General features: G+C 41.9%; 1 long non-coding RNA gene across 1 annotated transcript in view; it reads left to right on the top strand.

The window, feature by feature from the left end:
- LOC147581159 (uncharacterized) overlaps positions 1–23,584 on the top strand; it is a 133,631-nt gene extending 110,047 nt beyond the window's left edge. Inside the window, exons 5-10 of the long non-coding RNA XR_015251487.1 lie at positions 11,409–12,534; positions 14,310–14,478; positions 18,555–18,820; positions 19,163–19,226; positions 21,516–22,798; positions 23,265–23,584. This is a non-coding gene — a long non-coding RNA (uncharacterized LOC147581159). The remainder of the gene's footprint in view (positions 1–11,408; positions 12,535–14,309; positions 14,479–18,554; positions 18,821–19,162; positions 19,227–21,515; positions 22,799–23,264) is intronic.
- The last annotated feature ends 1,678 nt before the right edge of the window (positions 23,585–25,262 follow it).

The following is a 25,262-nucleotide window of genomic DNA, read 5'->3' as shown; positions in this document are numbered from 1 at the left end:
ATGTAAAAGAATACTGGAAGTAGTCCATTCATTCTGTTATAATAAATATATTATAAAAAATCTTGTAGACACAGTTTCTTCTAGCTTACTGTTCTGAATGTGGGTGCCTCGATTAAAGTCTAACATGTCAGTCAGAGCACCAGCCTTCACAACTTATTCCTGGTAGCGAAATGGAATTTGGAGGAAAAAAGAGGTGAAATATGTGCATTAGCTGTCTTAAAATAAATTTTCTTAAAGTGCCACTCAATATTTCTCTTCTAAATCATTGGCCATGAACTAGTCACATGGTCACAGTTCATCTACAAGGAAGGCTGAGAAATGACTCCTTTTCTGACTGGCCCTATGCCCCACTAAAATTTGGAGATTCTATTGTTATTGAAGAGGTGGGTAGGTTCAATGGGGTATGAATGTGACCATGCAGTAGACAACAGCAGCCTCCGTCATATCTTTCCTATGTCCCTTGTGGTTCTTTGCATCCTCCACTGGGGTCCCACAGCTTTTATTTTTTTATTATTTTTTTAACATTTATTTATTTTTGAGACAGAGAGAGATAGAGCATGAATGGGGGAGGGTCAGAGAGAGAGGGAGACACAGAATCCGAAACAGGCTCCAGGCTCTGAGCTGTCAGCACAGAGCCTGACTCGGGCTCGAACTCACGGACCGTGAGATCATGACCTGCGTCGGAGGCTCAACCAACTGAGCCACCCAGGCGCCCCTCCCACAGCTTTTAAATGCCTTATTGTGGAGACTCATTTGCCTTTAACAGCCAAAGGAAATAATAAGGTCTCATTAAATGTGTGTTGAATGATTGTACAACTAAATAAATGCTGTGTCAACTTGGGGTTCTGAATCTTACCTTCCCATTTCTTTGAACTTCTTAGCAGAAGCAGTCACCATTAGTCTTTCTTTCTTTTTTTTTTTTTAAGTTTTTTTTGTTGTTTGTTTGTTTGTTTTTAAGTAATCTCTACACCCAGCATGGCGCTCAAACTCACAACCCTGAGATCAAGAGCTGCATGTTCTTCTGACTGAGCCAGCAGGCACCCTCATTAGCATTATTTGTATAAAAATTGCCCAGAACAGTCGGACAAAATGCGTGGTCTCAACTGGTCAATTATTAATCTAAGATCTTGTTTACGGTGAATTTCCCAGGACATTGTTTTTGACAGGAGAGAACTCTTTAATCTTGCTGTAGGACAAAAAATTATAGCAAAGTGTCCATTCTGTTAAATCGTATTTCTTTGGTCGTATTTGATCACAAAAATGCAATTCAGAATATGAACTTCATCTCAGAAAAGATGGTGCAAAACTACAAGATTCTCAGAAGCTGTTAGAGGCATGTCAAGCAGGTATAACTCTTTAGGTTAACAATGATGGTATATGGGAACCATTATAAAAATGTTTTTTTTGCTTTGACCCAGTCATTCTAATCCTGGAAATTCATTCTAAAACAAAGAATTAAATAAAAAACAAAACAAAACAAAAATCCATGCACTAGGATGTTCCTTGATGTATTATTTCTAGTGCAGTAGCAATCAGTTGGAAGCAAATAACCTAAATATTCAATATTCGGGAACTGGTTTAGTTATGCATGGTGCTTTGATACAATAAAAGATTGAGATAATTATGAAATCATGGCAAAGGGACATGACATTTTGCTAAGCAAGAGGGGAAAAGGGAGTATGAGAGGGCATGCTCATGTTCATGCAAAATATGTGCGTTGAGAAAAACCACGATAGAACCAAAAATGAGAATAGTTTGGTGGTGAAATTTTTAGGTGATTTTTCTTTTGAAAACGATTTCCTTTGATATTCTTTTGTTGTTTTGACATAAACATATGACAGAAAACTCTGTGCAAGTGATAGCTGAATCCTGTAACAAGCTAGTGGGTGACATGCTACTTCTTTAAAGGCTGTGATGTGTTTCTGGTGGCCGGAACAAGGTTACACTAAGAAACTGTTTGACCAGTTCCCTGGACATTCTGCTTTTCAGTTTATCCCGTGATCCCAGCTCTGTACTTCCATTTGATGAGGGACAGATGGGGGGTTATGAAATGAATCATTAGTTAACATTCACCCTCTCTTCCTTGAAGATAAATTGTATGTTGATCTTTAGAGCTCGCAGCTAGTCGCCCTAGATGTGGGTAGAATCACACCTTCTAATGCTAATGAATGTACCTTCATTAGCACTGCTTAGCTTAAATATGCATATATATATATATATATATATATATATATATGTATGTATTTATTTATATCTAGAGAGAATTTTTTTCTCCAGAATTATTGTCTTTCCTTTACCCAAATTGAGGTTCATACTGGTGACCATTTTGCTAAAGAGTGACTAGGATAAACGATACATCTTGTTTGACATTGTTCTTTTTTTTTTTTTTAATTTAAAATGATTTATTTATGTAATTGAGAGAGACAGATACAGCGCAAAGTGAGGGGGGTGGTGCAGAGACAGAGGGAGAGAGAGTCCCAAGCAGGCTCTGCGTTGTCAGTGACCGTGAGATCATGACCTAAGCCGAACCAAGAGTCAGGCGCTTAACGGACTGAGCCACCCAGACGCCTTGCTTGTTTGACATTATTCTAAAAGTTGATAGGATTATAGAATTATGCCAGAAATTGAGCAGTTGATCGCCTCAAGGCAGGTAGCTGACATCTCAAGATGTTCTCTTTTCTCCAGTATGACTCAACCGGTCACGAGAGTAGGGAATGTTGTTTATAGGAGACATGGTGGCATAGTATGACTTTTTAAAATAATCCTTTTATTCAGATATAATTCAGATACATGAAACTCACACCTTTTGAAGTATACAATTCAGTGGATTTTAGTCTATTTACAGAGTTGCACAACTATCATCACTATCTAATTTAAAATATTTCCATCATCCCCCATAGAAATTCTATACCTGTTAGCAGTCACGCCTCATTCTTCCCTGTCCCCATCCTTGACACCCACTTACTTACTTTCTATCTCTCTAGAGTAGTTATGGGCTATGTGAGCACTGGCATAGACACTGGATTGATTCTATCTATAATATATATCAATCTATATATACATACATACACGCATGTACATCCGTATATGTACCTCTATATGTATGTATACAGAATTGAAAGAGAGATACTCTTTCAGATTACAAAAATATAGACACACGCAGGCATGCATGTACCTTCAGGTATTAAAGATAGCGTCAGATCCCACAGGTTAAGGGCTCAGTCCTACGAGACTAACCCTTCCCCCGCCCCCAGCCTCAAACAACAATCGAACATCCAGATTGTCATCTGGGCTTCTGAGCAACTGGCTGTAGTTCAGAGGTTCCAATGACCCCTTCCTTACATTCGATTAACTTGGGAGAGCAACTTGAAGAACTCTGAGGAACATTTTATTTACTCAATGACCAGTTTATTATAAAAGGACATAACTCAGGAAGAGGCAGCTAGAAGAGATACATGGGGCAGGGTATGCGGGGAGGGACTTGGAGTTTCCATGCCTTTTCTGGATACAGCACTCTCCGATCTCCAAGTCCTCATCGACCTGTAAGTTCCCTGAACCCCATCCTTTTGGGGTTTTATTACAGGGGCATGATTGACTAAATCATGGCCATTGGTGAATGAGCTCAGTCTACAAACCCCTCCCCTCCTTGAGGTCAGTCAGTGACTGGGGCTGAAAGTTCAAAACCCCTCTAATCCCAAGATTGGTCCTCTAGCAACCAGTCTAGCAATCACCCATCCTTAAGTGATTTCCAAAAGTCACTTCGTTACCATAAACCCAGGTGTGGTCGAAGGGGGTTTGTTATGAATCTCAAGACACCTTTATCATTCTTATCACTTAGGAAATTCAAAGGTTTTTTTTTTTTTTTTTTTTTTTTTTTTTAAGAGCCCTGTGCCAGAAAACCAAATATATATTTCTTACAAAAACAATATCACAGTCACGGAACCAGCCCACTCGGGTTTGAATTGTCGGCAAGTCGCGTAACAGCTTTGCTCCTGTGTTTTCCCACTTTTAAAATGGGGAAGATAATAAAACCCACACCATAGGATTGATATGGTTAGATGTAAAGAACAAAGAACAATGTCTGAGGCACAGTAGGGCAATTTATTTATTTTTTAATTTTTTTTAACGTTTATTTATTTTTGAGACAGAGAGAGACAGAGCATGAATGGGGGGAGGGTCAGAGAGAGAGGGAGACACAGAATCTGAAACAGGCTCCAGGCTCTGAGCTGTCAGCACAGAGCCTGACGCGGGGCTCGAACTCACGGACCGCGAGATCATGACATGAGCCGAAGTCGGACGCTTAACCGACTGAGCCACCCAGGCGCCCCCACAGTAGGGTGATTTAAATGTTAACTCTTCTTACTGGGGAAACCACATTTCTCTCCTGACTCAATTATTTGACCAGGTTTGGAAAGTAACTATTGGCCCTGATTAGTGGTTTACACGTTAGAGTAACTCAGCTTGGTCTCAGTGAGCCACGGTTTCTTTCTTCTCCACTCTCTCACGATCGCTATTGCCTCATGATTCCTGCTTTATTACCTTTTCTGTGGTTTACTCTGGGTTCTTCATCACTCCACCAAATCCCAGCTCTTATTTTCTATAACCGGTGACAAAATCTGACAGATTCGACAAGTCCTAATAGAACAGTGTCTACATAGAGTACAATGTCAACCCCGGTTCTGAATCAGCCTATGGTAACAGGGCTACACGTCACACAGCCTGGCTACACACACACACACACACACACACACACACACACACACGAAGAAGTATGAGCTTGGCAGAAACTCTTGTGGCTTCCGAAAAGAGGGAGGTATAATTTTCAGGCAAATTGCATGGAATGTCTGATACAGTCTTATGACACGGGGAGATATTTGCTCTATTGAGAAAAGCAGAATACAAATTTTTATAGTGCAAAACAGTGGGAGAAAATAATAAGAAAATATACAACCTAAAAAAAAAAAAAACCCTTTTTGATTTAGGCAGTAGAATCAGTATTTTTCCTTTCTAACCTTTAGTATAATCAAACTCTCTTTCATGTGCAGATACTACTTTTTACAATGTACTTTACAGTTTCTGAAGTCTAAATAAAAGTATTCTTTAAAATGTAGCCATTTCTGGGGCACCTTGGTGGCTCAGTCCGGTAAAGCGTCTGACTTTGGCTCAGGTCATGATCTCACGGTTTGTGAGTTCGAGCCGCGCATCGGGCTCTGTGCTGGCAGCTCAGAGCCTGGAGCCTGCTTCTGATTCTGTGTCTCCCTCTCTGTCTGCCCCTCCCCTACTTGCAATCTGTCTTTCTCTCTCTCTCAAAAATAAACCTTCTAAAAAATGTAGCCATTTCTTCATCTATGGAGACATAAACTATGTACAAAGAAAGCAGGGAATGGTAATCACTTAGATAATTCAAGTTGGGGTTTCTACCATTTTGGAAGAAAAAAATATTTGAGATCAGATTTATTGTGTTGTCCAGTCCTCTCCCTGTTTGCTAACACAATTATAGAGTCTTTGCCGTATTTATTTTCATGAGCGTGGAGACCATATAAAGTCCTTGGTTCACCCTGCTTGCTGTGACTCTTCAAAATAGAGTTTAAAAAAAAATCTATCTACTTAGAGAAATCTATGACATATGGCTCTCTGGTTTATTTTCCAGCTGTTTTCTGTTAACCTTGACTCTGAGAATCTTTTCCCCAAATAATTTATCTATCAAGGCAGGATGCAGGTCAGTGGGGAGTTGTACTTTTGGATGTGAGGGTGTTCGGGCACAGAGTATGAAAAGAGAACAGGATTATTTCAGCAAATTATAGATGGGTGACTGTTCGTAATTTTCAATTCTTCCTCACCCATTCTTTTCCTTCTCCCTTTTCTCCTTTGCTTTTATCAGACTTTCACATCCTCTCTGTTCTGCCCCCATCTGAATGATTTGTATTTCTGGAATAATTCTGAACTTCTGTGAGCAGCACCCCTTTTAAAGTCACAGGATCACGGAAGCAATTAATTACAAACAGCAGGCTCTTACCTGATGTCTTCAGGATGACTTTTAATTATGCTAAATGCCCTACTTTTCCTAATGAGGATGTTCTGTAAACCTGAACATGGTTTTCCCACACTGCGCTTGCAGACAAACCCTGTGTCCAGCAGGGCTGCTGTTGCCTGCCAGGCCAAATCCTTTCTCTGCGACAAAGCCTGCCATTGTGTCCCCCACGCAGCCCCACTGATCTTTTCCAAAGGGCCTTTTAAAACATGTGCACATTTATTTCCATTCCCTGATGTGCTGGACGTAATAATAGCCAAAGAACCATGGTAACTTGCCTGGACTCAACGTTGTCTAGTGTTCTCTGAAAGCCATATCTGGCAGCTGGACTCCTGTGTGTGTGTGTGTGTGTGTGTGTGTGTGTGTGTGTGCGTGCACGTCTAGTTGGGGGAGGGTAATCTCTGGTGCTTTTGTTGGAGGGTGAGGGGGGAATAAAGAGCTTGAAGAAGTGACAAGGTGTCAGTGTCCTCCTGACTCAGCTGTTCAGGGGCTTAATCCCAGCCCACAACTGGATGTCCTAGGGATTGAGGGAGACCGTTCCTCCTGGCTAGTTTCCAACTGTTTCCAAATGCACTTGAGAAAAGTTCCATGTGATTTTTTTTTTTTTTTTTTATGTAGCACCTGCTCTAACAATCCCAAAGCAACTTTTTTCTTCTCCATTATACTGTACATCTGTTATTTTGCTGACATGGAAGCCAGCATAACAATGAGATTCATTACTTGCCCGATAAATTGATCCCAGCTAAGCTGAAAGACCCCAGAGTACTCTTCCAGCATTTATCCAGTGGGAGGACAAATTTTGAAATCCCGTCTGTAAAGACTTTCTCCAGTGAGACATGTCATTCAGATAAGCTTGTTTCACTTCAAGGTTGTGATGAGATGAAATTAGAAAGCTGAAGGATGGGTAAGATGATGAGAGGTGGCTGGGAATCATTTTTTACTTTCTCGTAAGCAAAAGCAATTCTGGGGAAGTACTTTAAAAAAAAAATCCTTACATTTTCTATCTGCAGAACAATTTTAACAAATGAAGGCCTTGATGGGATGACAGTTACTTTTTTCCCCACGTCGTCCTAATAACAAAAACAAAGAAACACTTTTTTCTCTAGAGCTGCTTTTTTCCCCTCCTTGGAATAAAAAAAAAAATCTACTTTATTGTATTGGGTAGGGTGGGGATGGGTAAGGAAGGAAGGCAATTTGAAAACATTCTTCCATGTTGAAGCACACATTTCAGTTCAGCCCTAGACACCGTGTGAGGCTAAACACATCTCTAAATATCTAAACACATCTCTAAATCACTAAACACATCTCCTGAGAGAAAGGAAACAAATAAACTGGTTAAAGGGGCTCTATGGCTGGAGGAGCTAAGCGCTCAAAAGAGATGCTGATCGTAGAGATGAAGAAAGTTCTTACCCCCGTTGGGAACTTCAAATCGACAGGATCAACGTAAACACCAAAACACAGCCAGTTTATATGGTGTGGACTCTAACTTAGAAAGGATTTTTGCTTTAAAAGTTTGCTGCAAAGTGGTTTAAAAAAAACTGATGAAGCTTTTCTTTTTCTCTAGAAATATTGTTATGCCTAAACACTGTACAACGAATATAAACCGAGGGCCTATTATGTTCAAAGAATTGTGCTAGCCAATGCAGGGAATAAAGAGGAATAAGAGAGGCTTCCTGAGGTGTTTATAGACTACCTGCAAAAGATAGAGGTAGAAAAACCTAGGTCCATGTCCTACACCTCTATTACAGGGCAAAATAAAGTAAGTCCCACAGTTAACATGTGTTTTAAATAGTATCTGGGGCTTCGGAATAGAGAAAATGTACTGTTCGATGGAGGGTCAGAGGAGATTTCATGGAGAATGGGGTACTTTACATGTTTCCTTGAAAAATGGATAAAATTTTCCTGGAACCTGGTTAACTGGTTCTCCAAGTCCAGTTAACAAGATGAGTTAAGGCTGGAAAGTTCAAGCTGTGTTAAATTTTATAACTAACCCACAGAGATCTAACATCTAAATGTGATTTTAACAGTACAATGAACATTTATGTATATATGTTAATTGTATTAATTAATTGTAATAATTAATTGTATTTATATATATAAATTGTAACCTAAAACATCATCATAAATATTGTTTCTCTGTGAAATAATTTATCAGATCATCAACAGTGGTGGAGGGGAGGACAGGGGGAGAATGTTAATAAGAATGGTTTGTTCTCCAGATTTCTGGGGAAATTTCTCATTTACTTTGCTAATGGTGGTTATGAATGTCTGAAAGTTTGAAATTTGGGACTTATTTACAAAGCTTTGCGATATTTATTTCATGAGTTCTTTCAACAATTATCTATGGAACGCCTAAGATATAAGCCATGCCTAGGCACTGGAGATACAACAATGAACAAAGCAAAATCCTCACTGTCCTGGAGCTAAAGTTCTAATGGTAAGAGATGATAAATAAATGAATAAGTAGGTATGTGACATGTCATATGCTGATAAGATTGATGGAAAAATTAATTACATGAGGAAAAAAAGGATAGTATTTTATATAGATGGTCAAAGAAGTTATGGCATTCAAACAGACACTAGAAGGAAGCAAAGAAATAAGCCATGCAAAGATTTTCAGAGAGAGCATACCAAGCAACAGGATCAGGAGGTGCAAAGGCCCTGAGGCAGGAGTGTGCTGGAGTGTGAAGAACAACTTGGAGACTTGTAAAGTTTGATCAGAGTGAGCCAGGGGGAGAGGATTAGGGCACTGAGGTTTGAGAATTGGGCGATGGGAGTAGGATTAGTCTTTAAAGTCATTGTAAGAACTTTGGCTTTTACTTGTACTGCCATGGAGACGTTGGGTGGTCTTAAACAGAGGAGCACCACGATCTGATTTCTGTTTATTTTTTATTTATTTATTTTTTTTTAATTTTTTTTTTCAACGTTTATTTATTTTTGGGACAGAGAGAGACAGAGCATGAACAGGGGAGGGGCAGAGAGAGAGGGAGACACAGAACCGGAAACAGGCTCCAGGCTCTGAGCCATCAGCCCAGAGCCCGACGCGGGGCTCGAACTCACGGACCGCGAGATCGTGACCTGGCTGAAGTCGGACGCTTAACCGACTGCGCCACCCAGGCGCCCCTGATTTCTGTTTATTTAGATGCTGATGATTTGGGCCAAGGTGGCAATGGCAGAGTGGGAGGAAGTGGGCAGAGTTTGGAATATTCTGAAGGAAGATCCAATAGCATAGAAGTGGAGAGTAGTAAGAGAAAAAGAGTGATGAATAATGGTGGTTTTTGGCTTAAGTACCAGGAAGGAAGGAGGGAAGGAAAGGAATAGTGGAGAAGATATAAATGAGAACCGAATCCCAATCTCCAAAGTGCTCTCCCAAATTTCTGAAAATGACGGTAGTCAGACCCCCACATGACACCATTCATGCAACTGTCTCAGGGCACACATCCACATGCTTGAGCCAAAGCAGAAAAGGCCTTCCTACCGAGCTTAAGTCATAATGGAGGATGGAAGATCCATTTTAAATTTTCAGTTATTTCACACACTGCGCGGGTTAACAATCCATAAACTTTGATTTATATGAACTTCATTTTCTGGTAGCAGAAGAGAATGACATAATAAACAAGTAAATATATGATATGTCAGGGCTTACATGCCGCTGGAGATCTCTGCTCATCTAGTCCCCTATACTCTAGAATAAGAAAACATTCCTTTTTCACAACTTAATTAACATCAAGACTAGTGCTGTCTGATAGATACAAAATGCGACCTACGTGTATAAGCCGCATATACATTAAGAAGGAAAAATAAATAAGTAAAGTCAACTTACTAGTGTATTTTATTGGGGCGCCTGGGTGTCTCAGTCAGTTAAGCGTCTGGCTCTCGGTTTCAGCTCAGGTCACGATCTCACGGTTCATGGGATCAAGCCCCGTATTGGGCTCTGTTCTGACACCGTGGCACCTGTTTGGGATTCTCTCTTTCCCTTTCTCTCTGCCCCTCTCCCACTCTCTCTCAAGACAAAGAAATAAATAAACTTATGTAAAGAGTAATATATTTTATTACAGTGTGTATTTTATACTGCATTTAAGTCAGACAAGGGGTCAGTAGCCACATATGGTTAGTGGCTGCCATCTTGGACAGCATTTAGATTTAGACAGTTCACTAACTTGGAGTCAATTCTTCCACATTTAGAAACCACAAAAAACGATCCAACTCTTCTTGGATCTGGATAGGTTCTCCTTTCCAGGTCTTGTGTCTAAAAAAAATATTTACACGTATAAAATTTAGATAACATATTGTGAGTCAAAGCTACGGTTCAGTGGGTGGTCACTGAAAAACAACCAAATGGAAACACATACTTTCCCTTTTCCAACTTGTCGACCTTCGGGGATATATCTTTCAAAGTTAGTGCATGTGTGTATACGTTTGCATGCACGTGTGTCGTGTATGAATGCTCACTCACATGTTTGTCTACATATCTCTGCGTTCTTGTGCAAGATGGGTGTCCTCGTGGTTTAAGGGAAGGCAGAACACCATGGAAGAATCAATAAAATTCCTGGCCCCAGGACGTAGCAGAACGGGACTTCCTGATTGCCGTCCCAGTGTAGAGAGACCAGGATAATTATCTGTGATAAATAAAAGCTAGGTGTCCATTCTTGAAGTATATGGGGATGCATCCTTCTGAAAGAGAATGAGTCTTGAAGCTCTGTAACTATCATCATTAGCTATAAAAAGTATTTGTGGCCAAGAATATATACACACACACACACACACACACACACATACATATATGTATACATATACATATGTATGTATGTGTATACATATATGTATATGTGTATATACATATGTATATACACATGTGTGTATATACATATATGTATACATATATACATATATATGTATATGTATACATATATGTATATGTATATGTATATGTATATATATATATATATATTTTGCAACATGGGACATTTAATGTAATGGAAACGTTAGCCTTAAAAACAAAACTATAATCGTTACTTTGAGAGGAGAAAGTTAAAATACAGGATCTAGAAAAGTGGACTGGGTGGGTGGTGAGGAAAAACCCGAATGTGGGAAAGTATTCAGAGAGGGAAGTGAAAGAGCAAAGCAAACATACCCTACTTGCTGTTGTGCCTGTTTTGCCCAAGGTCAGTTCTACCCCAGTGCCTCACCACATGCGGGGGAGTGTGTCTGTGGGGACCTAGACACTCAGCCCTCACCCCAGAGAGGGCAGGATAAGAGGGAGTGCTGGTGAGTCTATTTCTTACACCTTCCACCAGCTAGAAAATCACAAAGTTATGGCCATCTTTGTTTTTATTTGTTAAAAAAGTTTTTTTTTTAATGTTTCTTTATTTTTGAGGGAGAAGAGATGAACCGTGAGTGCAGAAGGAACAGAGAGAAAGAGGGAGACACAGAATCCGAAGCAGGCTCCAGTCTCCGAGCTGTCAGCCCAGAGCCCAACGCGGGCCCCAGACTCACAGACCATGAGATCATGGCCTGAGCCAGTCAGACACTTAACAGACGGAGCCACCCAGGTGCCCCTTTTTAGGTTTATTTATTAATTTTGAGAGAGAGAGTGAGTGAGCAGGGGAGAGGCAGAGAGAGAGGAAGAGAGAGAATCCTAAGCAGGCTCACGGTCCGCACAGAGCCTGACGAGGGGCTCGAACTCACAAACCGTGAGATCGTGACCTGAGCCAAAATCAAGAGTCAGCCGTCTCACCGAATGAACCACCCAGGCTCCCCTTATGGGTATCTTTTTACAAAAAATGTAGTGAAACGTATCAGCCTTGCTAATTAGGTGACCACACTGCTCAGAGAAGGAGAGCACACATTAGGGGCCTGATTCTCCACCTAGCCCTCATTTATTTATGTTTGTTTCAAAGGGTTTTTAACTTCACAGATGATAAACAAATACATGTTCACTGTAAAGGGAGATTATATATGAACCCAGTTTACAGACAAGACCACCGAGGTTCAGGGAGGTTGACCAATTTGGTCTGTGGGTAGAGATTGGATTGGAAACTAAGCTTTACCTCCCTGTAAGAGCCTCCTGACTGTCTTAGATAAGCTCTGGGTATTTCGATGTGAAAGAAGGGTGTGGAATGAGAGCTACTTGTGTAGAGTGGGGACAATGAGAGGTATGGCCAAGGGTCTTGGGGGATGGGAATGACACATAATACCTGTCAGTCTTCTTGCTCTCACCTTCTTTGTGTGTATGTTTTGGTAACAATCATTGTCTTGGGATCTAAAAAGATAACAGACAGGACCTTCTTTTTCTTTTTTCTTTTTCTTTTTTATTTTAGAGAGAGAGCACGCGCGAGAGGGAGAGGGGCAGAGGGAGAGGAGAGAGAGAATCCCCGGTGCGGGGCCCGATCCCACAAACCTGGGATCGTGACCTGGGTCGAAACCAAGAGGCAGATGCTCAACCCTCTGAGCCACCCAGGCTCCCCCCAGAAAGGACCTTCTAGAACTCTAAAGTAGTGTATGTAAGAATGCTGATAATAATGTGTAGTGTTGGACAACTGTATGAGTGAAGAGTAAAAAAGTGGAGGCTTTGAACGGGTACTGGGCAGCATGTAAGTGACATCTCAGGGGAGGGAAAGAACACTCCAAAAGACTGAGCGGGAAGTTGGGAGCTGCTGGAGATAGACATCCCAGATTGTCTGTGCCGCCCTGGTCCTGGCCATTTATGTTTCGGCTTGTTCAGCAGGTTGTCACCGAGTGCTCCTCCAGTCAGATACTGGGTTGGTGCAGGCAGTACCACCATGGACCCTGCGATCCCTGTCCTGGAATTAGGCAGCCAGCCATCAGGACAGCAAGGGCTTTTGGGCCACCGAGAGGCTAGTCTGGGAAGCAGGGTCTGGCCCTAGTGAGGCAGGTACGGTGAAGTATATACATTGCTGGCCATGCCACCGAAGTGAGTACGTGCGAATCATTCACACCAGGAAAATCCAGGACGCTTTTAAGAAGAAGCAGGTGATCCCTTTTGCAACAAAACAATACAGTCCCAAAAATGTAAACAGAGCTTCTAAGAGAGTACAATGGGAGAGTAGTTATTTATCTTTGCTTCACTAAAAAAATTTCAACACAGATTTTCTTTGAATCTGGAACTGTCACAATGCTCTTGAGCATATGTTCAGAGATGACCAGCCATGTGATTGAGGACCAGATGGAAAGAGCCCATGATACCGTGTTAGGATTCACTGTTAAAGATCATCAGCCAACGGGCGCCAACGGGTGGCTCAGTCAGTTGGGCGTCAGACTTCGGGTCAGGTCATGATCTCACGGACTGGTTCGTGAGTTCGAGCCCTGCATCAGCCTCTGTGCTGGCAGCTCAGAGCCTGGAGCCGGCTTCAGATTCTGTGTCTTCCTCTCTCTCTGCCCCTCCCCCGCTCCCTCCCTCCCTCTCTCTCTCTCAAAAATAAATAAACATAAATTAAAAAAATTAAAAGATTATCAGCCAAGAAGATAAAGGATTTCTGGGAAGACACTTAAGCCAGTGGGGTCAAAGCAATGCAACGTGCAAAAATAAAACTTCTATCAAGTTTCAGTCATTTGAAAACAAGTTATTTTCAAATTGGGCACCTGCAGATATGAGGATATGTTTATGTCAAGCTAGAAGAATTTTGAAAACAAAATTGTAATGCATATAGTCAAAGTTTTCTCTACTTTCAAATATACAGCCCTTCTATAGAATTCGTCTATATGTATTTAATAACCTCTCGCATATTGCAACAATATTTTTGACTATTGGAATTTAAATCCGTTTCTCTGATTTGAAGCTACTCTCTCCTGTTTTCTGCCCTGTGTTATTCCTTCATTTTTGAAGAAATACATTGTGTCAGATCTCAAAACTCTGCCAACGAATTGGGACAGTCCAAATGGTCAAGTAGAAAAAGACTCAAAAATGAAAGTAAGAAAAACTCTGGTCTCCTCTCAACTTTATCACTACTTAGCTCTTTGAAAAATGACTTACGCTTCTTTTTAATTAAAATAGAGCATGTGATTTTATAATTTCTAATGATCTGAAACAGTTTCAAGATCCTACCGTGTTAATTGACTGTTTCAGATGCTGTTCTTAGGTGACAGTGGGTGGGTCAATATTTATATCCGAGCATAGAGTTCTCTCCTTCCCAAAAGGTTCCGGAGGAAATCCAAATTGCAATGGACAAATAGTACCAGAGGTGGAGTTTTAGTTTCCTTTTCTTTTCTTTCTTGGCATTCTGCTTGATTTCCTAACTTCATTCTGATTTCTTTGAAGCCACGTTTACTGTTCTTGCTGCCACGGGGAACACTAATCAGGAACCCCTTCATTATTCCACTGGAAAAAAGTTTATTGCACACCTGGATGCCTTCTACAACTATTCCGATGAGACTCTGGCACACGTTATTCCCACATTTTCCAAGGCTCTTCGGAGCTCCAAGCCCTGGTATGTGCTGTTCCCTTTCCTGGTTGTTCTCTACAACCCTTTCCATCCTTTAAAACCGCTCTCGGAATATCACTTCCTCTGCAAAGCCTGCCAGAGAACTTCCATTTTTGCATTCATCACATTGCACTGTAATTGTTTGTTTACACATCTGTTTCCTCAACTAGACTCAGAGCTCCCTGAGGTCGGAAATCTTCTCTTGTTCAACTTTGCAGCTTCCTGTTGGCTGCAGGGAAGTCCAGGGCCAGAAAGGTGACCCACCCTAAGCAAGTATGTGACCCTTCAGCAAAGAAGCTTTCCTGCCTTCACGTTGGCCCCCTCTTCTCCCTCCCTTGGTCTCACTTATCTTATCTACTTCTAATTCCTGTTATCTGACAGCATTATTTACTTTGTAATTCATCTGAAAAACATTTTTTCAAACAAGGTAGACAGTTTTATAAGAAAAGAACTTATGGATTCTTAGGGCTTGCCTTAGCACTGTCCTTGCAAGACATAAGATACTAAATAAATGTATATTAAAGAAGGGATGTATTCCTAGCAATATTTGATTGTGACTATGGACCAGGCGCTGTCCTAGCAGGTTATATGTCTTTACTTTTTTAATTTTCCCACTCCAGGGCCAGATACTGTTATTATTCCCAGAGTGTATATAAAAAAAATGGAGGCTCAGAAAGTTTAAGCAACTAGCACAGATTCCACAGTTTGCAAGTAGCAAAGTCAGCATTCAGACAATGGTGATATGACAGGAAAAAGCTAGTTTATTTCTCAACTTGAATTATCCTCAGGATTTCATAAATAAAAGTTATGCATGGTAATTTAATACCTAAGGGCCACGGATCAGGTACAGTTTTGGTTTCGTACACAGGCTGATGTGTGGTGTTTTTTTCCTCTATTTTGCAAATCTACATTTCATGGGAGTTTGTTTGGGAAAACGTCCTCCAGGGCTGCTATGCTTTACGCATCTCTGGAAATATGGACAACAGGAGGCACCGAACTGAGTAGCAAGGGGTCTGTCTCCTATGAAACGTGTGCCGAAAGCAGCGTCTCAAACCTCCAGATGATGCAAAAGAGTGTGGAATTAGCAGTAGATTTCCTAATCCTCTTTTTAACATGGGCTCCATGATTTCTTAACTGACTGACTGAAGCGTTTCAAGGATCCTGAGTTCTGGATCTTTGGGTAGAGCAGGGCCTATTGTGGAGAAAAGGCGAGAAGAAAGTTTCCTTCCCCTTTCTCGCCCCCTGGGTCAGCTCCCTTAAGGAGTTGTTGCTTTTCACAGTCTCATTCGTCTTTCTTCCACTTCTAAATCTCCGCTCCTGTTTCTTTTTTTTTTTTAATTTTTTTTTCAACGTTTTTTATTTATTTTTGGGACAGAGAGAGACAGAGCATGAACGGGGGAGGGGCAGAGAGAGAGGGAGACACAGAATCCGAAACAGGCTCCAAGCTCTGAGCCATCAGCCCAGAGCCCGACGCGGGGCTCGAACTCACGGACCGCGAGATCGTGACCTGGCTGAAGTCGGACGCTTAACCGACTGCGCCACCCAGGCGCCCCTCTCCGCTCCTGTTTCAAGTCATTATCACTAGAGTGGCTCTGTGCCTCAGTTTCCTCCTCTGTAAAATGAGGATAACTGTGGTAACCACCTCACAAGGGAAAAATAGGAGGCCCAAGGTACAATGGTTGCTGTGCGGGGGCTGGAAGAGAACCTAAGGAAGACAGGATGAGTTGGAGACAGTAGGTGCAAAAGCTCAAAAGCTTTTTGGGTAAAGGAAGTGATGGGTGGGGGAGGACTGGGTTCTTTCAAGTAGCGTTCCTGACCTAAACAAGAACAAGGCTGGGCTGCTTCCAAAGCCCTATACTTACTGAAGCCGAAAATAAAGAATGTGGATCCTGTTCTGATGCAACCGAAGGATGCCCAGTTGGCTGCTGGGGTAGGCTAGGGGAAAGAAATGTTGTCCGTAATCCCCGTTCTTGGGTAACTACCAGATTGTCATCCCTACTGCACAGACGTTCTGAAGGTGCCCTAGGACAACGACATTATTATACTCTGCACCTTTGAATCATTCATTGGATGTTTTCCTATGATGATCATAGACTTTCACCTGTGCATTTGTATATCTACTAGTGTATTCAGGAGAGGGATGGTTGGCCACACACCCCCAGATTCAAAAGCAGAATGACCCTGAGTCACCCTTAGGAGAGGCAATGTTGGCTAATTTGTCGCTATCTTGACCAGAGTTTCTCTGCAGTAAAATTGCAGCCTAGACCTAGGAGGGACCTCGAGGGTCATATAATCCCTCTTTGGGCTTCTGAGCCATTACAGACAGATAAGGAAATTAAAGCCCGGGTAGTGATTTGAGGACTTGAGTAATGGAGAAGTTTCCATCTCCAGCTTTGTTTGCCATTAGTTGACCAGTTGACTGTAGATGAATCTTTTTTAAAATACTAGAATGGCTTTTTTTTTTATTTTTATTTATTTATTTATTTATTTTTAAATGTTTTTTTTTTTTTTCCACGTTTATTTTTATTTTTTTTTGGGACAGAGAGAGACAGAGCATGAACGGGGGAGGGGCAGAGAGAGAGGGAGACACAGAATCGGAAACAGGCTCCAGGCTCTGAGCCATCAGCCCAGAGCCCGACGCGGGGCTCGAACTCACGGACCGCGAGATCGTGACATGGCTGAAGTCGGACGCTTAACCGACTGCGCCACCCAGGCGCCCCTAGAATGGCTTTTTTAAAGTGCAGTGAATTTTAAAAACTGTTAATCTCCTACCCCTGCTTTGTAAACACTGAAGGGCATGGATACATGCTTTGCAGATGGCTTTGTTGTTTCTTCAGTGAAAGGAATTTTCTAAATGACCTTCTTCAGGCCAAGCAGGCTGAGTTTAAAGACAAAGCCAACTAATATCATTCATCTAATTGGCATCCACTCATCTACTCAGAAGGGAGGATTGTCACTGCAAGTCAAAGATAGATGGTGACGGCCTCAGGCATGACACGGTAGACTGTGGTTGCATTTGAGATGGATGGAAAAGCCCACTGGACCAGAATTACCTTGGATATGTACAACCCCCAGAGATTCACCCTTCTTAGTTAATGAGCTAAACGTTTCTTTGTTTGTTTGTTTGTTTAAGTTTATTCATTCATTTTGAGAGAGCGAGAGAGTGCGTGCAAGCAGGGAAGGGGCAGAGAGAAAGAGGGAGAGACAGAGAATCTGAAGCAGTCTGCACACCACCAGCACAGAGCCCAATGAGGGGCTCGAACCCACAAACCGTGAGATCGTGACTTGAGTTGAAGTCAGACGCTTAACGGACACAGCCGCCCGGGTGCCCCGTGAGCTAATCTTTTTCTAATAGAACCATCTCTAGGAATGTTGACCTGCTGTAGCTCTATCAACCCCTCACACTTCAGTGTGACTTTGTTGAAAGTAGACGATGAGAACCAACCTGACTGAGGAAAGGGCAGCAGGAATGGGGAGATGATGCCACTGCTTTGTCCTCCCCAGAGGCATCCAAGGGAAGGATCTTATTATTTCATGGAAGGGAAAGCACGATTTCGGGGAAACAGGATATTGGAGAACAATAACAGCAAAATTGGGTTATTCTGCTATTTCCTCAAGAAATAGGATTACTGAGCTAGACAGAAAGAAACACCATGTAAATATATATTTATTTTTAGTGTCTCCTTTTCCTCTTTCTTATTCTTCTTCTTGGGATACCCAAATCAGTATTTTCTAAGGAAAACCCCTGGATCCCAAGTGACCAAAAGCTCTGCTCGGGCTAAAAACACAGACAAAGAACATTAGTTATGAGCTGTATCTACTAAGAACAAAGATATTTGTTGGGGCTCCTTTCCCACAAAAAAGGTTGGGAAAATTTCCCTACTGTGAATAAAGATGTTTAAAAACAGCTTTATGGAGATATAATTCCATACGATACTCCCATTTAAAGTGTATTTGAGTTTTGGTATGCTCTATCATTAATTTTTAAAAATTATGGTAAGTTATATATGGCATACTGTTTGCCATTTTAACCATTTTTAAATGTCCATTGAGCAGAGAGTTTTAATATTTTTTTTTTACAGAGGAATTCTGTGACTTCACACTTGCTCAAAATATGAATCTGAAAATAAAATTAATCTATGGAATATAAAAAAGTCAGTTGAAAAGACTCAATGACATGGACCCTTCTGTAAGTGAGCAGCAAAGCATTAACTGGTCTTAAGAGACTTCCATCAGCAGCCAGGTGCCTTGCGGTTCCCGGGAGTTCTAGATCCAAGACTCCCTCAGCACCATCTTCCCGGAAACACTGCTTCAGGGTCATTACCACAAAGAGAGAAGTGTTCAAAAGGTGAGAGTTTCTCATAGTTTCACAATAACTCTGTCTTATTAGAGTGTTGAGGAAAGTCTCTGGATGATTCTGAGTGGCTCTGGCTAACAGCTGCTCTATCATGTGGTTCTATTACTCAAATTGTTGATTGCCATTGACAACCATTATCCGAGGCTTCCTTGTTTCAAGAATTCACAGTAGCATAGTTTTTACGCTTTGCCCAAGTTTTTGGTTGAAAATAATAATAGGTAACAATTCCTGAGCACTTCCCAGATGCTGTCTTAAGTGCTTAACATGCATCATCTCCTCTAATTCCTACAACAAATCTGAGAGGAAAATGCCTTCATTATCTCCTTTACACAGCACAGGAAATTGAAGTTTGGAAATATCCAGTAACTTGCTGGCCCAGTGTTATGTCATATGGTTGGTAAGTGGCACAGCCAGGACTTTGACCCAGGCCCCAGTCTTCCTGGTAGGTCAAGGCACTGAGCTGGAAAGACAGATTCCAAGCGAGATCTTTGCATCGCTGCTCCCAAGTACCAGCTGTGGAAAAATCTGTAACTTTTGTTACAGACAGGTGTATTGGGCAAAGTCTGAGCCAAGCTGGCCCTGAGGTGTTATTGTTCCTGCCCTCCAGTGGCTTTCAATCCGGGAAGAAAGAGTGGTTCTTTAACACAAGGGAGGCTCCAACAAGTTCTAGACTACAGCTACCAATCAGGTCAGTTGGGAGAAATTTTTACAGTTTAAATTTCTTACCAACTGGATGAACTTTTGTCCCAGATATAATGATATGCAATTAAAAACAGACCAAGGTAAAAAGACACATGCTATATCTTTTTTTTTTTTTTTAAGTTTAGTTTGTAATTTCTGATATTTCACACTGTAGTAGCTGCTGAGGTAGGACGCCTTCAGAGCTCCTTAGTAGCTTTGAGGAAACCACGCTTGCTCCACACCCCAGCGCAAACCCACCTCCTCCCTCCCTCTCCCCCCACTATTGTAATGAGTCTGTTTACTCGGGACACTTGAAGCCCAGTTTACAGGGCTGCTAACTGAAGCCCAGTTCACTGAAGGGCTGTGCGCCTCTCCAGGAGAGATGTCAATTATTGCTTTGCAAATTGTATCAACTTCTTGGCCAAATGGCAGTCAGCTGTCCATGTGGACACAAGATGAATCATGCAACTCAAGAAAGGTAGAGGTATTTGCAAGAGCAAACTTTCAAGGAACGGAACAAACCTGCAAGTGTAGCCTTTGTTGCCTTCATCTTTCACAGCAGCAAAAGACCTGATACTCAAGAAAGGTATAAATCCTCTTTCGTTCCCCAAACCTATGGACTATTTTCTAAATTGCTCCCTCACCCTTTTAGGCATTGTTTGCCTCTATCTTTAAAAAGCGCTGAAGTGTAAATGTTATTCTATTTTTCCTTAAAAAAATTTTTTTTTAAAATGTTTTATTTATTTTTAAGAGAGAGAGAGACAGAGCGTGAGTGGGGATGGGGCAGAGAAAGAGGGAGACATAGAATCTGAAGCAGGCTCCAGGCTCTGAGCTGCGAGCACAGAGCCCAACATGGGTCTCGAACTCACCAACTGTGAGATCATGATCTGAGCCGAAGCTGGACGCTCAACCAACTGAGCCACCCAGGCGTCCCTCATAAATGCTATTCTAAACTGTGTTACTTGTAAAAGTACTTTTAAAATTATTTTTGCTGCTGGGGAGCCTGGGTGGCTCAGTTGGTGAAGCATCCGGCTTAGGCTCAGGTCATGACCTCGCCATCTGTGAGTTGGAGCTCCGAATCGGGCTGTGCTGACAGATCAGAGCCTGGAGCCTGCTTCAGATTCTGTCTCCCTCTCTCTCTGCCCCTCCCCTGCTCACGCTCTGTCTCTCTTTCTCTCTCTCTCTCTCTCAAAAATAAATAAACATTAAAAATAAATAAAAACATTATTTTTGCTGCCAAAAGTAAAGTAAAAAGTGACTTTGGTGGCGGTGAGGGGGACACATTATTTAATCATGTATTTCGAAACCAGGGATGAAAAAGAAATAATCACTACAGGAAAAATATTAAGTATTTACCTAAGATGGTTAGGCTAGCAGAACATCAACATCCTTGTTTTTCAAAGTGTGGGCCTTTGACCACCTGCTTCAAAATCTCTTTAGAAAATAAGCAAACTGCACCTAAGACCACCTGAAGTCAAATCCCTGGGAATAAATTGCCGTTATCTGAATTTTAAAAATCCGGTTTCCATCATTCTTTAGTAGACTGTAGATCTTTCTGTTCTTTATTGATTGTAAATAACGTGCTGGAACATTCGCAGTCATGGGCAGCCGGGCAGCTGAGATTTTCCCCAGTGACTGTCTTTGCTGGCCCAGTGGGGTTTCCTAACCCTTTGTGTTCTATGCACCCCACTGGGAGTCTGGTAAAGCTATGGATCCTCTTTTAGAATAATGTTTTGAACTGAATAAATAAAACACATAGGATTACTGAGAAAAATTATATTGAAATGCAATCATCAAGGAAAAAATGTAATACATGCCTTTCAAAATGAATATACAAAATAATAATGCTTAGTAGTATCTGTAATAACTAACAAAGTTTCAAAGCAGTGATGAGCATAAATGAAATTCTGATGTCTTTAACAACGGATGTATCTATGCTTCTATTAATGATATCTCTTTCTATTACTGGTATTGCTAACGATTGGTTTATTTCCATGTAAAATAGAAGAAAATGACCTGAGTCGAAGTCGGACGCTTACCTGACTGAACCACCCAGGTGCCCCTGTGTACCTCCTGAATTCAAACCCCAGCTAAGGACTTCTTTTCTTTTTTAATTTTTATTTATTTCTGAGAGAGACAGAGGCAGAATGTGAGCAGGCGAGGGGCAGAGAGAGAGAGGCAGTCACAGAATCCGAAGCAGGCTCCAGACTCTGAGCTGTCAGCACAGAGCCCGACGTGGGGCTCGAACCCATGAACCATGAGATCAGGACTTGAGCCGAAGTTGGATGCTCAACCGACTGAGCCACCCAGGGGCCCCTAAAGATTTCTTTTCTAGAAAGAGATAGATGGTAAGCACACGAAAACTTTTCTTGCTTCCCAGTTAAAACCTGCCACTCCTGAGAAATTTCTTCCTAATGAATTAGAGAAAACAAAATCTACTAAATACAGCACGTGGCAGGGAAGCAGACACACAAAGGTGCTGTTCTTATTTGCCTTGGAATTGTGTTGGGTGCTTGACTTCTTAGAGACCTCTTACCTGCCCACCTTACAGACAGGTGTCGGATGGGAAATCTGGACACCCAGTGGGCAGTTTTTCCTTTTGGGCCATTCATTCCCAAGATCCCCGGAATAAGCTAATTCCTCTATAGCTTCCCACACTGAGTTGCTAAGGGTGGAAGAAGATTGCTTACATTACAGGGGTAGAAGCTTAGTCCTCGGCCCTACAGTTGGGGCGTCTGAAACAGGCGTGTGAAAATAAACCATACACGCATTTATTTTTAAAGCCTCCCCCATAGCCACAGCATATCGGGATTCGTACCAAAGGGCCTTAACTACTGGTGCGTCACTCTATGATGGTGAATGAAGTGCTCAGAGCCCAGAGGGTCCATCTTGTAGATGAGACCTGGGGCTGCCACACTTGGCCCCCATCAGGGTGCAGAGTTGCCGAGGGAATGTGGGTCCTTCAGTACGACCTCCGCTATTCCATTGGAAGTGACCATCAGCGCCTCCTGCTGGTGGGGTTGTTCACCCGGGCAGGTGAAGGCACAATGAATTGGGCACCAGGAAACAGGTTCCAGGCAGTGATGCTGACAGACTGTGTGACCGCTCTTTTTTCTATCCTGCCTCCAGTTCTTCAGCTAGAATCCAGAGGGTTCTATTAGGCCCTCTCTTATGCAGTGGTCGTATTAGCTGGCTAAGGCTGTTGCCATAACGTGCCACAGACTGAGCACCGGAAGCCATGGAGATTTATTTTCTCACAGTTTTGGGAGCCGGAAGTCTGAAATCAAGGTGACAGCAGGGCTGGCTCCCTCTGAGGGCTGTGAGGGAAGGGTGCATTCCAGGCCTCTGTCTTCTCCCTGTGTGTCTTCATGTCCTCTGCCCTCTACGCACGTCTCTGTGCTCAAACTTTCCCTCTTTATAAGGACAGAAGTCACACTGGATTAGGCCTCACCCCAGGGACCTCACTTAGCTCCATTACCTCTGTAAAGGCCTTATCTCCATATAAGGTCACACTCCAAAGTTCTGAGGATTAGGACTTCAACATAGGAATTCTGGGGTGGAGTGAGGGCACATCATTCAGCCCCGTAACTGCCATCTTTCAGATCTCCTTTCTATTAGACGATCTTAGATATTAGATAAGTGTTCAGCTCCCCTGTAGGTGTAAGGATCAATTCTGAGACTCTCCCACCGGGAAGAGCCAGAGCACTGGTTCCTGAGGCACCCTGGGGACAGCTGCTCTCTGTGTCCTTGGCAGCTGTCTGCAGTGGCCAGAGGAGACTTGTCGGGAAATTTACTCCTCACTTCATAGGGAAGAGGCTAGGAAAAGGTGACTTTCTCCTTTGGGAATCACAGACGGAGCAGCTGGGAGCACAACAGCCATCATTGCCAAAGGCAAACCGAGAAAATCTTCCCTGTGACAAATCCAAGAACAGCTCGATTTAGACTTTGTGCTGGGGGAGAGGCAGACGACTGATGAGTAAGTTTCCCAGCCCAGGGGAGGGTCAGAATCCCACCTGACCCACACCCCTGCGGCCCCACCTTAAATACACAGAGCTAAGCAACTCTTTTTTTTTTTTGTTTCAGGAGAGCGCCATCATGGAGCCCACGCCAGCTTTCCACATGCTTACCCTGGATTTTAGCAGTAAATTGTTGGGTGTTCACATAGTGTGTTATTTACTGTATGGCACTTTATCTGTGTTTATAAACCATAGACTTGGTTTTCCTGCCAACTTCAGTGTGGGATAATTGAAATTAAAAAGAAAGAAACCAAGTGCCAAAGTCTGCAAGTCTCATCTGTAAAACAAAAAGGGGAAAAGCAGCTGAACTGAATTTCTAAGTAAAATATGTTGTATCTAATGTAAAACAATTCTAAAATCGTTTTCGAAAAGAATCCTAATGAGGAAGTGTCTTTTCATTACCAAGAAATTGTGCACAATTCGTAGCATATAACCATAAAATTTTATGGTGACTTTGATTTCATTAACGTTTCCTTGTTTATTTACCACATTAGATATATACCACAATCTATGAAATCTGAACAATTAAAAGTTACCTAAAGTTATATTATGCTACGATGAGATATATTATGCTACAATGAGATTATATTATGCTACAATGAGATATGTAGCAATGAGATATGCTACAAAAGATACGCTTTTATCTCTTTTTGAGCTATGAGTTTTCAACTTCTAAACTGTTGCATTGACGGCTATCTAAAACCCTGTGTCAAGCATACCCTTTCCCCCCCACAGATAAAACCCTGTGACTTCTCCATGATAGGCTTCTGTAACTCACTTCTTTTTCGAAATTAAGTCTGTGATTTTGTTCTCATTCAGCCTCTGCACAGTCTGAAATTCAGCTTGAGCTATTTCATTTCTTACTTTTTACACTTGTGTTGACTTTGGGGAATGTTTTTCATATACTCTTTATGCTTTGCTTTTATATCACTCACCGAAAAGGTAGCTGCAATTTACATGTTCAGTGATCTCTTTTTCACAGCGTTCTAATATTAATCTCTTAGACATTCTGCAAATCTGCTATGCTTCAAATTAGCCACTCTAGTTCTTGTCTGACCTAGATACCTAGATTGCAAACTCTTCGGGGTAAGGATCTTGTCTCTTGGTGGTTTATAATGTGTTCTAGACACTTCTTACCAGATGCTGAGTAATCATAATATGCAAACTGGTGTAATTAGATCATGAGTCTGTGAATGACAGTGTAACTTGTAGATAACATTCTACAGCTAGGTTAGGGTGTGGTCCAGTAGCACAGATAGCCAGAGGTGGGTAAAATGATTAAGCAAAGGGAAATTGGAAATAAAGTCATTGAAAGGGTAAGGGAAACCAAACCTCTTGTAGTATGGTTATTGATGCCAAAGAGAAGTCGAGGTGGACTGTCAAACCTTGGAGGATACTTGTACTTTAAGAGGCGTGCCAAATAGGCTGAATGAGAAAATATGAAAGCCCATGACTGTTCACTTTGAGCCTGTTGGAAACCGGAAACAAACAAACAAACAAACAAACAAAACTATTCCTCAGGTACAAAAAGCCAATGAGTATTTGAAAAATGTGGTGGTAATATCCCACCTCACTTGGAAACCGATCTGATTAGTCTGTGACCCAAATGAACTTTTTTCCTGTTTCTATATTGTTATGGCTCTAATCTCCACATCTCCTAGGAGTTTGGAAAGTGACAAGTTAGAAACAGAAATTTGGAGACACTCCTTCTCTAGCGTCAGGTCGCTTCTGGTCAC

This window comes from Puma concolor, chromosome B2 (genome assembly GCF_028749965.1).
Source record: "Puma concolor isolate L17-30 chromosome B2, mPumCon1.1.hap2, whole genome shotgun sequence".
NCBI lineage: Eukaryota > Metazoa > Chordata > Mammalia > Carnivora > Felidae > Puma > Puma concolor.
The sequence above is the reverse complement of the archived record's forward strand: the minus strand, read 5'-3'. Positions and strand labels throughout refer to the sequence as shown.